General features: G+C 40.4%; 1 protein-coding gene across 2 annotated transcripts in view; it reads right to left on the bottom strand.

Moving 5' to 3' along the window:
- The window catches only part of kdm6b (lysine (K)-specific demethylase 6B), a 59129-nt gene that overhangs the window by 29468 nt on the left and 15400 nt on the right, over positions 1–14261 (bottom strand). For both annotated transcript variants that reach the window (XM_015396962.1, XM_015396960.1), the window contains exon 2: positions 3591–3662. The gene's annotated coding sequence lies outside the window, so the exon portion shown is untranslated. The remainder of the gene's footprint in view (positions 1–3590; positions 3663–14261) is intronic.

Genomic DNA, 14261 nt, shown 5'->3' with positions numbered 1-14261 from the left:
CGGTGTGAGTCTGGCTTTAGGCATTTAGAAAATGAAGAAAAAATAAAATCAGCCCTACATATTTTGCTTTCATCATATGAAGACCTGGAAAACACTGAATACGGAATTCCAGACCTTTCCAGCTTGCATTGAAACGCTGGAGAGACCATTAGCTCTCCGATACAGGAAGGCGATGGCTGATTGATGTGGGATTGGGTGGGACCTCCACGTGCCACACACATACACTGCTTCCTCCTGCTGTTTCCTTCATTAATGTACCATATTTGTATATAATAACAGTCTTGGGAAATTAAACTCTCCTCCTTCCTGTCCCAAAACAAGGCAGGCCAGGACATTTCAGGCTGTCTTGGAGGTCCTAAATATACATCTGTATGTGACAGGAAGAAACAATAAGGACGAAAAGTGAAGTGTTTAAGCTCTGAGAGCTTTAGCGAGCGGCTAACAACCCCTATATGTGAAGAGACCATGGAGATGTTTGTGTGTATAGAGAGGGAATGACTGTAATTACGCAGATCAGAGGCCAGGGCAGCCCAGTTCTCACACTCCAAATATACAATACAGAGCTGCTCTCTCATGGGTGCAAGCACTAAAAAATTCCTTTCATACCATCCACACATGTTTAAAAAATAAACCAAACACTGATGAGGTCCAGACAGTAGAAGAACACAAGCAGGAATGTTGGGAGGATTTCAATGGATGCTTGTGTGTGTTTGCAGACGTAGGAGAGCTATCTGGTACAGATGGTGCTTCTCGGCCTCCGATATGTAGGATTATGTTTGTGTGTGAATGTGGCATAAAGTGAGTCAGATCCTGGGTACACCGAGAGACCGACAGACACGATAATAATCACCTCCACACTCCCTCCGTGTGGAGACGGAGCCGCACAGGCGCTCAGACAGTCAGACGAGCTTCAGCACACCCACATGTAGCTGCCTGACTGTAGCGCGGTGCCCCGATAATTAAAGCCCTCGTCGAGGGAGAGAGGCACCAGGAGGGAGCCGCGGCTTGCCCTTCGCTTTTCCAAACGAGCAGCTAATCCTGACTGCAGCTCTACGATAAGCTAAGCGCTACAGTCCTGCTTAATACACTCACTTTCCCAAAGTTATGAAAGACGGTCTGAAAAGTAAACGAGCGTTGAAAGCTCTTAAAACAAACGCTTTACTGCTTATGGTGAACATGTACAATAAAATTCTCTCTTTTTAAAGGTTGGAGCACTTTTTTTTGTGGTACTTCTGGTTACTGTTTTTGCATAAGCATGGAAGTGACATTTCCTTGTTCTGGGGCCACAAAATCAGCTTCTGTGTACTATAAATATCATTGGAAATTCACCTTTTTTCTACAAACTATCATGGATTTAGGTTGATTTAGAAAAAAATGACAAACAAAGGAACTACTTTTGCATGATCAGCACATTGAGCAGCTTCAGAACCTTTACTGATATGACTGAAAGATGGAGGTAAAAATTCATCCATTCATTTTCTGTCACACTTATCCCACTCGTGGTCATTAGGGGTGTTGGTGTGAGAGGCGGGGCACACCCTAGACAGGCCGCCACTCCATCTCAGGGCAACACAGAGACACAACAAACAACCATTCACGCACACACTTACCTAAGGAGAATTTAGAGAAGTCAATTAACCTAACATTCATGTTTTTGGACTGTCGGAGGAAACCAGAGTACCCGGAGAGAACACATGCTTCCTCAGGGCGAACATGGAAACTCCATGCAGAAAGACCCCGGGCCGAGAACTTGTTAAACTCTAGTTTTTTTGTTGTTTTCTTTCACAATATAACACTTTTACAGTACCCAGAAAAACCCGTTTAAACCTGGGAACAATCTGCATTTAGTGGCAGTGGGAACAGCTCACTGATACGCGTCTACCTGATATGATTGGCTAAAAGATCGACAAGGAGGTTGGTGCCTCTTGGTTTAACCAATCAGCTCAGAATTGTTCTGAATATCCCTTCCTTTTGCAAACGCTATCAACGGGAGAGTTACCAGATTGGTAATGTGTAGAATTCATATGAATAAATCTGGCTTATGCAAGGTTCAGGGCTGATGTATTCAGTCTACGTTTATAACAGGATGAGTTAAACGTCTCTTGAAAAGCAGAAAAGTTTACGCCTATATGAGCATCTCTGATGTAATAAATAGACTCATTTTGAACTCTTACAGTTTTGTTTTCACGGTAGAATTTGTCCCGTTAACACAATTCAATGTTGTTATGTCTTCCTCTTATGACCTTACAATAATTGTAGGTTGCCATTAGGGAATATCTATGTTATCTATGTTAAACAGAGTTATGGCATTGAAAAAGTATTGTGATCTGCAGATATTTAAATTCATGTATCGGAATCAAGAGTAGAAAGATGTCTACCTATGCATTTCTATTTTTGTGTCAATCTATAAATATAAAGCTAGTACATAAGTAGTTGCAAAGAAAATGATGAAATAGTACTATTTGGTCAGAGTTCTAAGGCAGTGTTTTTCTTGGATGCTGCCAACCTGTGAGCAAACAGGCAAATATTTAACAGATCTTTCCTCCAATGACAGCTTTGAAGTACAAAGGAAGGTTCAATGTCTGACTCAGATACTTTTAAAGCATTTTTTTTTCTCTTCCAGGACAATTCAAACCAGCAGAGAGTTTGTTTTGTGTGTGAATGAGGCTGGTAAGATAGAGATCTGGTAACACCCTATCATTTTACAACATCGCCGTCTCAGCTATTAAATGTGTGTGAGCGACGTGCTTCTTTCGCTCCTACTATTCTCTTACTCATTTATTTTCACACATCTCACCCTGTTTTATGACTCTCAACAACACACAGAGGTCTTTCACCACATAACAGGCGCGACTGGATTTAAAGCAAATCTGAACAGCAGAAAATTACAAAACCTACTTGAACTTATTTTTAAGACACAAGACCTTAGTAGAAGAAGAAAACTATTTGTTATGAGTCATTCTTTAAAAGTATGCAACAAACAATCACAATCATTCCCCTTTACAGCTCACTAAGAACCAAAACATTAACATTTCCATTAATGTGGGGCTAAACTTAGACTGGGCCATCCTCTCTTTGGACTCAGCTGTCAGACAGATATTCTTACATCAGACCGTGTCATTTGAATGTTTTCTCTGCAGGACTTTGGTCCAAATGGGTTATGTTTGAAAGGCTTTGAAAATAAAACTAAATTGGACTTTAGAATTTAAAGCCCACAGCATTATACCTCTACCTCCATGCATTATACTTGAAACGAGGTGTTTCTGCTGGTATGTGGTTGTTAAACTAAAGTATGCATTATGGCAGAACATCTCTAATTTGGCTTTATCTGTGTTTTATAACTAATAAAAAGGAGGGAATGTGTTTTTTTTTAACTTGAGGTTGGATTTAAATAATCCAAGAACCTGGTTAGATTGTTTTTAATACGTCCATATACCTTAAATCCTTCTAGGGAAGGAGGGATTATTTCCCATGAGAGTGATCAAACAAAGGGAATAATACCAAAACAAAATGGCTAACTAACCAAACAATGTATGTTGGCACAAAACTAACACAGTTTAGAATCTAAACGCCCTATTAGCAGGCCTTACCAAATGGCTGTAGGTTAGGTCCTTCCTTTTTCAGTCTCAGGACCTGTGGGCCACCATAACACCTCCAACTTCCTGAAACCGAAACAAAGAAGAATGCAGGTCAGTCTACAGATGTGATAAACCACAGAAGTCAGTGATATTTCCAGATGACACACATCAAACCATTTGGGTATGAACTCCAAAATGCTGACGCACTGCAGTGGGGGGAAAGAAGGGCAGCAGTTTGAAAAAGAAATCCCTCTGTCCCTCTGTGTAAGAGTTTATTTTGCTTCATATGGTTGGAGTCTGTGTGCGTGCACGGCTGGATGTGGTCATGGTGTTGCTGGTATGCCATTGGCTGTGGCTTTTAAAGCAGCAGAATGTGTTTGTGTGTCAGCCAAAGAAGTCCAAAGCGGATCCTAATTCAGCTCTGTGGCCATCTGTACGTGTGCCGTCTGGTCAGTGAGTCACCGTGTCAATGCTGGGCTACCGGCCCCAAGAACAGGTGGCGTGCTGGCGTAACACCCTGCCCCCAACACACACCTCCACACAGCACCTGCACGGTGCCCAAACATTAAACCAAACAGAACTGAAAATAGCAGCTGTAGTACACCTTGTTCTTTATGATAATCTCTATACCTTTAGGCAATGTTCACAACAAAAATTAAACAACCAATGAAATATTGGCTTATTAGAGCCTGCAATATTGTGCAGACATTTGACATTTTCAAAAACGCATTGGACCTGTCAGGTTTAAGTGGAGAGAAACAACAGATAAAGAGACTTCACCTAAAGATAGATTCATCAGATTAGCCAAAAATGTTGAGTTAAACAGGCTTAAAATAATGGGTTTGTGTCTGGGATCAAAAGAAACCTTTTGGGTTGATGTGTTTTACCCTCTAAACCAGCTCTAGACAGTAATTATTCAGCTAACATCATAGAGACAATTAAAAATATAAAGCCTAATGAATCATGGTACTTCAAATATAAAGGCACTGCCCTAATTTTCTTTGACAGGTCTCTCTTTATGTATCAACGTTCTGAATCTATGCTGCTAACCTAAAGGCAACTGCAGTTCAATGCTTTACCATAACTTGTGATTAGAAACCAGCCTCGAAATTCTGATCTGTGCATCTCTAAGAATATAATTTCATTTGCTAAGTTCACAGGACATTAAAAGATCTCAATATTCATGTTTTTTTACTGTTTTCTTTTACTGTTTTTACTTGTTTGCATGTCAAGCAAACCCCAAAGCCAATTTTTCCACTACTCTACCTTTCCTGTCTTTCCTCCACTTCTTCTTATGTTCTACCTGCAGGGCTGCACAATAAAGCACGCCCACGCGGCGGCTGCCTCCATATGCTTTCCTGCAGCAGAGAGTGGAGCAGCTTGTGCCGAGTATGCGACAGTTGTATCAATATAAGGTAGAAATAGCTGGCTCAGCCTTCCCCAGTCGAACAGGCTGATGGGTAAGACCCAAAACCTTTGAACCAGGGGTCAGAGTGCAAACTCCCTGAAGGGGCCACAGCTGTGTGTGTGTAGGTGTTAGAGAGAAGAGAAAAAAAAAACGTGGGTGCTACCTTAAACCCAGCCACTCCAAGGAGAGCAAGTGTGCGTGACGGTTTGTTTGTTGCAAGGGCAGAATATCTTCTTTTATGACACATCAAGTAAATGTCAGAAGCTCTGACATTAATCGTTCAACTTTGATCAATATCTGCTTCTATAAATCACATGCATTTGCATCCAAATAGCAACAGATTAAGATTAGATGTGAGAGTGTGTGTGTGTGAGCGGTACCAATAGATAGAGTGAGCGATAGCAAGATACAGAAAGTGGTATTTATCTTTGTTCTGTAAAGGTTAACCAGTGGGTGCATCTCCTTTTGACATTAACCAGTACAGAGAAGAAGAGGCAAAGGGGCGGGGAACAAAAAGCAAGCAGACACAAAGTTGGACTGAAAAGACGAGACTTAGACAAGAAAACAGCCTGAAGGAGATAAGAGTGTGAAAAAATAAGAGATTGTTTGAAAAAGGGTTGGTTTTAGTTGGAATCTATGCCAAACTAAAAACAGCGTTGTGTAAAAATAGATGAGAACAACATATTTACCCCGCAAAAAGACTTGTTAACTCTGAATCTAATCTCACTTTCTGTCAAAATTATACCACTTAAATAAAGGTTGTTTTTTTAAAAAAAAAGGAAATATATTTAGAGTGTTGACATGCAGAGGATTTATTTTTACTCATCTAACTCGGAAACTCGTTTGGATCGAGTAAAAGAGGTTCAAGAGTGACACTAAAGGAGGAAGAGGCCAGGGTTAGCTTTAACACCTCTTACCCCACAAACATGACATTGGACAATAGCAACAAAAATATAGATATATAATGAAAGTATACTGTGTGTACGATATGTCTGCTTACAGATCCCCTAATTCACCTTCTATGAAGGTATCAGTCATCTTCTATGTTATAGTTTCTTTAACAAGCGGCTTATTTAACGCTAGGAGAAAGAGGCTTTAGATAAGCTCATCAGGAAGGCCATCTCTGTCCTAGGATGACCTCTAGACACAGTGCAGGTGCAGGAAGACAGAACGATTCTAGCAAGCCCATTATTGGATGATGTTTTGCACCTTATGCATGAAACTGGTGCAGAAATGAGGCAACTCCTTCAGTAAAACGTTGCAACGCCCTAAGGGCATCAAGGAGTGTTATCACGGATCCTTCCTCCCAGCATTTCACAACCATCTCTGCTCAAATAAATCTGTGTTTTAGTCACTGTGCTGCATTTTTCCTGCATTGTGAACTTCCCCAAACTTTTTCTGATGAGTACAGGTTAAAAAACCTGGTCACAAATTAGTTATTTACAGGAGCAAACTGAAAATAGGTTGGAAGGAAATAGTGGCAATCTGACTGACATCAGTCAATTAATCAAGACATCCCAGTTTATCTTTATATCTACCTCATCTGGTTGGTTAGAGGCCTTGACTTACACCAGTACAAAAAAAAAAAGGCAGACAGCAAATTAGAAAAATTGGATAAAGGAGGCCAGTGACAAGCTGCAACAACTACCAACAATAAGATAAAACACTTTTACAACCCAAAGCAAGCCCCAAAGAACTGCTGACTAGTGAAAATCGAACTTGAGAAAATAACAAATCAGATCACAGAGCAAAAGACTGTTCTTAAAAAAAACATTCAGTACTTTGATAAAGAAATGTTTGTAAATGCTTTACTCACAGATGTCTCACCCGTAAAACACACCCATACGATACAGATTACAACTCTAAAGTGCTGTCAAAAACTATTTTCACCTTAAACCTGAAAAACCAGTTGTGCCATCCCTGGTGGCAATAACTGGCAGTGAGTCTTTGACTTTAGAAGAAATTGATTCACTCTTAATTTGCAAAAAAAAAAGAAGGTAGTTTTTTATGGACAGCCTGTTTAAGATGATGTCATAGAATTTACGCACTCAAGTTATTTTATATCTCTGCTTCTGTCTCCTTGAACCCCAGTCGGTCTCTGCAGATGGCCGCTCACACTGAGCCTGGTTCTGCTGGAGGTTTCCTCCTGTTAAAATTGAGTTTTTCCTCTCCACTGTCGCTACAAGCATGTTTGGTGTGTGGGATTGCTGAAGAGTCAATGAGTCGATGCAATCAGCTGGTTTTCCTTAGATACAAAACTTTGAATCAATTTGACTGTATGATCATGTGTTGTGAATTGGAGGATTATAAATAAACTGATTTTAATTCTCTTTTTTTTAATACGGCTTTATTTTTTTTAGAGGATCATCAATATTTTTTTTGTCAAATTGGATGATTCATTGAAGTGCTTTTCCTGGGAAGGTTCCCCAATGTTCCATAAGATCCTAATTTGCATATAACAGTTTTCACTATGGTACATGAGAATGCCAGAGCATTAGAAATTAATGTGAAACACTTTCTCTAGGTTTGTTTTTTATCTCTTCTTGATATTTTTAAGAAAAGAAAACAATGTTGCTTTGATTTGATGTTTCGAAGTCGGTCCCATTTATATGATTTTTCAACAAATTTTGTTTGAATAGACTTTTTAAACATATACAAAAATATATACTCAGGTTATTGTCTGTTTCCACAATTGGTTTCCAAAGCTGTAAAGGTGAAAAATACACATATGCTACATCTATAACACAGCTTTGGAACTCAACGCTAATCCAGACATTTTGAATTGAAAAAGCTTCCTGGATGGGAAGCGGGAAACGTCTTCAAACTTGGAAAACAAAGTCCAGTGTTTTTTGTTTTTTTTTACTTTTTCAGAACACAAACTACATCCAGACACAGCTTTTATTCTTTTAACCTTACTGTTTATAATACGTTGCTATACACATAAAATGCACCTTCCATTGATGAGCGATGTTAAGCGTGTGTTAGCTTGCATGCCGTGAGTAAAGTGGCCATGTTTGGGCTGCTCTAGTCCTGAGTCACTGCTGATTCAGCAGGTCTCTTCAAGTTTGGGCATACGGCTTCATGCTTACACTGAGCTGCTGTAAGAGTGGTAATAAATCAGTTTTCTCCCTATTAGTCCACATGCATTTGTCTTCTGATCTTCTGTGTGTCTCTACTTGTCCAACTGTATCCTGTGTTTAGTTTTCCAAGTGCTTTAGTGAGCACCTAATTTAACCCATGAGTCTGCAGGCAAATATGAAGGAACTGCTATGGGCATTTAGGCGTCTGGAAGCTAATGAAGAGTGAGGATGGCTTGTTTTGAGAACATCTAATCTTGCAGAATGTTGTCACACCATATCCTAAAGGTGTGCAAAAGATCTGGTAAATGCAGAAATTTGTAAAATGCTAGTGAGTGACAAGGAAACTGGTTCATTACTCAACTTTTCTTCATTTTTCATTCAAGTCTGCTTAGCTCTGCACCGTTCTCTAAACTCATCTCCCCCTATGAACTTGGCTTTATATTGGGTGTGGGCTGCTTTATTTGTGTAAGCATGCATGAAAGAGTCTGAGTTCTGTCTCGTTTGCTCGCAAACATGCGTGCATTTGGGAGGCCGGGGCTGGCAGAGCAATAGACAGAAGAAGAGCAGCGCTGGCTGTGGTCGAGGATGTTTGGCTCGGTGAACTCCTGCCACATGGCTTCGGCAAAAGGTCATGGTCAAACCATTACACCCACACCGACTCCCACGTGCGTACACGCGAGAAACGGATGGATGGATGAGGTGACAGACGAAGCAGACAGACAGACTTCCTTGTCAGGGACATGCAGGAAAAAAAGAGAAAAAAAAAGAAAGAAAGACGACACCCACGTGAAGAGAAGGAGGGTGACAGACGAGGCTGACTCAAGCCATGCGGCGCACGGCTGGAGAGCGTCTGAAATCCGTCAGAAATGAGAAAAAAAACGAGAAAGAAAAAAAGGGGGAAGTGGAGAGGACAGGAAGGAGCAGTTGGTAATAAATTTCGTCTAGACAAGACACTACTAATGAAAGCAGGCCGACTGTGGCTGCTGCCAGAAGAGCTGTTAACAGCGTGCTTGTAGGTGCAAACACGGGAAAAAAAGGAGAGATTTAAGCAAGTGTGCCTAAATATAAATAGGGGCTTTATGAAAATAACCCTTTTCCCTGGACGATGCTTCGCTTTTTCACACATAAACACATACAAATGTCTTCACGCAGCAGCTGGGCAGAGTGCATCCCTCACAGCTGTAGAAGGCTTTCAAGGCAGCTACACGTATGACGTCATCTGACCAAACAAGAGCTGCATCCGTCGTCGGACTCCTCCATACGAGCAGTTTTTGTTTTGAGAAGAGCACATAAGCCAAGAGGGGGCAGAAAAATCAGAGCATCGAAATAAACAGCTTTACTACAGTTATGGCTCAGCACTTCAGGGGGTTTCCTCTACTTTCCACCTGTTGAAGAAACCTAATGTTTTGGACATTTACCAGAATAGGTCTTGATTGCAAAATTCCAGGAATCTCAATGTAATTAATCACGTTTCCTGTGAAGGTTGTGCCGAGTATCAACTTTTGTGACACAAAACTTGTGATGGTGCTCAAATTTCATAACACAACAATGTGGAAAGTGGTGATTTAAATTTCAGTTTAAGCATGATTGCTCCAATTAGCTGTCTTGCCTGAGCCTGCTACACATGAAAAAGAAGTCTGAAAAACAGGCCCTGAGGCATTCCAACAAAATAAACACTTTTAAAAAAGAGAAGAAAGTGTCACTTTCCTCAAACACGATAGATGACGGAGATAATGGTTAATTTTAAACATCTCTTTCATCTCTGGAGGTTCTTATATGCAAGAGAGGCATTTCTGACCAGTTATACTGACAGATTAAAGGGAAATTAAACAGTCTGAGATGGTGGGGTTTGGTTAAAGGATATTTATATTAGGTTTTAATGCATTAATAAGACAGTTTGGGGTCATTAAACACCAAATCCCTACTTTGAAAAGACCATTTTTATAACCAATGTTTTTAGCTATGAAATATTTCCCCAGATGTCACCATTTCTCAGATCTAGAAAGAGTTTTTGTATTGCTTTATGTCAGTTATGCTATTGTCCATATGTGTGTAGATTCAACACAATGAATCCAGCGTCTCCAGGACGGTGGATTCATAATGTTTGCATGAGTAGAGTTGTCAGGCAAGCCCTGCCAAGCCCACATACCTGAGCAGAGGTGTTAAACTGTACGATCTAGTTGCACAATGCCATTCAAGCTTAACATGTTCCCATATACTTAGGTCTTTTTTCCAAAAACACTGCCGTGTTTGTGTTTACCATTTAAAGTGTGAGGATTTTAATACCTGTCAAACATCGACGTGGAAATTTTTTTTTAATTTGCAAGTGACGACACTTGGAACAATGGATGTGTTTTTTTTCCCAAGAGATACTGATGTGTGGGGTAGTATGTAAAGCGTGCACAAGGGGATGTGTGTGACATGAGCCACATCTCCTACATCTGCTCACAAAGACCTCTTTATCTGACTGAGGCCCACGTGATTCCCACATGGGAGCTCCCACCATCCCAGCAAGGACCACACACACATGCTTAAAGCACACATATGTACCTACAATGTGACAAACACTCTATCGCTTTCACCATCATGTAAGCACATAGTCAGATGATATATATATGAGTGGACCCTGCTTTTCTTTGCTCCTGGCTTTTTCTTTAGTTAACATTCCAAAGGCTGCCATCATGCACTTCCTGGAAAAAACGTGCGCCATAGCAGCTAGGCGCACACAGGCATTACTGCTTTTGATAATATAACTAAATCATACACTCACTAAAGCATGTTTACAGATGATGAACATGTTTCAATGTGCAGGTTGCGTCATCGAAGATTTAGAAATTCAACTTGTCATTTGGAATGAATATGTTGGCTAAATACCAGTAGAAATAAAAGTCAAATAAAAGTGGCAATTACTCTATACAGCTTTTATTGCAGGGTAATCTATCCACTCAAACTGAATGAGCCTCATCTTGTGACCTAGTATAGGCCAAGACCTGTTAAAGGAGGTAATAATACACTGCAATGTTTCCATGAATGGCGTGATCATCATTTTTCATTTGAGGCATTTTCCAAAAAACTTAAAAAAAACAATCCACTGGACTTTGTTTCCAAGTTTGAAGATGTTTCGCTTCCCATCCAGGAACCTTTTTCAATTCAAAATGTCAGGAATATCGTTGAGTTCGAGGTTTTATACAGTAGCCCAACAAAGCCTTGTATTTGTTTAGAAAACGTGCAAATTGAAATGGGAGAACGGGTCCACCCCTTTGGAATGGAGGTCGTTTGGCTTCTTTTGTTAGATTGCAATGCTCCATACCTGTCTATGTCTCTGAAAGGGGGGTCTTTAAAGAGAATTGTTAGCCTGGTTGAATAGGCAAGGACTTCCGATCCCCTGTAAAGAGGTTTGGTTTGTGATAATCGCAGGAAGGGATCAACTCAATTTCTGCAATATATGTAAGTGTAAATCCACCCCCTCTGTTTAAGGTTGGTTTTCCTTTCTTAACACACATGGCTTCCTTCACGCCACTTTCAAACCATCCATTTTCTTTGTCCACAATGTGAACATTCTGGTCCTCAAAAGGATGTCATTTGTCCATAAGGTGTAGATGTGCCACAGAGTCTTGTGTCTTGTCCCGAAGAGTTCGCTCTTCTGTGTTGGGCTGATCACCGAAGCAAAACGTCTTCAAACTTGTCCAGTGAATTGTCTTTAACGTCTTTGGAATGACTATGACCTGGATGACTGAGAATCTTCACAAGCACAAAAAAAAAAATCTCTCTCTCTCTATATATATATACATATATATACATATATATACATAATTAATTATACAGAGACTAGAAATCTGTTTTTGCCACAACGGAAACAGTTCTGATCATCTTGTAATCACAGCTGTAATCCTCTTCCACAGGAATCCATGAGCAGGCTGCCTCCTAAACGCTCAAGACATTCGCTTACTTTATGCTAATGCTGCATTTGATCCTTCTAAGGTCGTCTTTATTCGAGGTGTGAGCGAGCATGTGCTGAACACCCTTGTGTTTGTGTGCATAAATGTGTCCTTGACCAGCTGCGCAGGGCAGAGGAAATGAGGTGGAACTCAATCTGGTCCACACCTGTCTCCTGAGGGAGGAGCCTGGAGGGGGCCCAGAACACACACGCACACCCACGCACACACACACACTTTCTTAAGTGCACTGCTCACATTCTGTATGTGGAGATACATTATGCATGCAGCCGTCAGCTTAGAAGCTTGGATCTATTAATATATGCACAGAGACAGTTTTATGTTTCTGCATGCTTCATGAGAGCCATGCATTGATGTGCATGTGTGTCAGTGCTGTGTGAAGGAGTCAGAGGAAGGAAGAGATGCTAAGAAAGCGAAGCGCATTAAATATAGAGGGAAAGAGGATGAGGCTGAGGCGAGGTGGGGGAAATCTTTTGGACAAAGAGGGAAGAGGAAAAGGGTGGAGAGGTGGAGGAGAGAAGATGAAGAGATCGAGGATGACAGTCGAAGACACACAAGGACAGAGAGATAGAGATAGAGAACCGGCATGGGAGGGAGAGGAGGGGGGTTACTCTGGGACGCACAAACCCAGTGACATGACACAGATGCAGAGAGCTACTGAGAGGAAGAGGGGAGGGCTGGGAGAGCTTATGGATTCTGCTGCTCAGTTATATTCTGCTCTAAGAGAAGAGGATGACCGACTCCCGTTGGGAAACATGCAATGCATTTGTACAGCTCAATGTGAAACGCATCTAATGCAGTGTGACTGCTAAGGTGAAATAAACATTGTGGTAGGTTTGATATTAAGAGGATTCTCTTTTTGAGACCAATTGGAAATTTAAGCTACCATATTCTAGTGCTAAAGATAAGAGCCACTTTTTCCCCCTAAAGTCTTCCAGGCACAGCTCTTTACATGAAAAATTTATGATGATGTAAACCACGAGTGAAGCCCAGATTCAGACGAGGCAGAGGAGATATTTACGAGCTTTCCTGACATTTAGACCGCGAAGCCTATCATGTGAAGGTAAAAGCACCGATTATTATTCGCACAATGCCAACCTGGCAGAGATGTACAGTAGATGTCAGACAGCAAGTCAACCATCAGTCGTTTCAGGTGATGCATTGTAAAGAAATGGGCAACATCAAAATCTAAATGATCAATCGTGGACTCTGTCTTTGAAACTACAGCTACAGTAGCGTATCTATAGTCTGCAACGGACATGACTGAGGCTGCACAGGATACCACCACAGCCATGCTTTAATAGTCCACATTTATTGTAGTTTAGTATTCAGCACAACCAGCTGGATCCTTATCTAGTTTTGCAAATAATTCCTTTAACGGTACCAAGGGTTGCTCCATATAGTTTTCATACAGAGGCCATCTCAGAAAGGCACGCTCAATAGCCCTTTATGACGTTTCGTTATGCTGTATGTTTTAGGGCTAAGAATATGAATAAGGATGTAAAAATAGTGTATTGTCATTTTCCAAACTCAGTTTATAATTTACCAATCATATCTTTAAATAAACAATTTGGTACATATTAACTTAAACTATCGCTTTTACTTCATTTAGTCAAATGCGGGTATGAGCTATGGTGATACAGGGTCACAAATATAATCAAATTTAACTTTTTTAATTACATTTTAGTACATTCTAAAAACGGTCTTACATTTTATTCATTTTAGTTAGTCTCTAATGTGATTTTGAACCCAAAGGAAAACAAATGGCTTTCTATGGAGGGTTTCAAGGAAACAAGGCTTCAATGGGTACTGGTCATTTCAGTCTTTTGTCATTTGCTAATAAAAAAAGATTGCTCAAATTCCACTAACTAAAATATTAGTTTCCGGTAAGCTAAATGGATGAAAATGTTTTGAAGATGCCAAACCAAATTGCTAAGTACTATTAACTAAAAAGAGCCTGAGTCATGTCCTTCTCTTCATACAGTTGAATACTGGTTGGACTTATGCAAACCTGTTGACAAGTTTTGGTGCGTTCCGTTTATGACCGGAAATTGTGTTTTTTGACCTCAGAATAGGAAAGGTTTAGTTAAATGGCCCTTGCAATTCGAGAATAAGGAGCTGTAAAGTCAGGGCAACAAACCAGACTCCTATATGGCTGCTACAGTAGCAGAAACCTCTTAGTTTGGATGTTTTTTGGTATTCTTATCTATTTATATAACAGCAGAAAAGAGAAAAAAAA

The sequence above is a fragment of the Cyprinodon variegatus genome, unplaced genomic scaffold (genome assembly GCF_000732505.1).
Source record: "Cyprinodon variegatus isolate N-32 unplaced genomic scaffold, C_variegatus-1.0 Scaffold831, whole genome shotgun sequence".
Classification (NCBI taxonomy): Eukaryota; Metazoa; Chordata; class Actinopteri; order Cyprinodontiformes; family Cyprinodontidae; genus Cyprinodon; species Cyprinodon variegatus.
The sequence above is the reverse complement of the archived record's forward strand: the minus strand, read 5'-3'. Positions and strand labels throughout refer to the sequence as shown.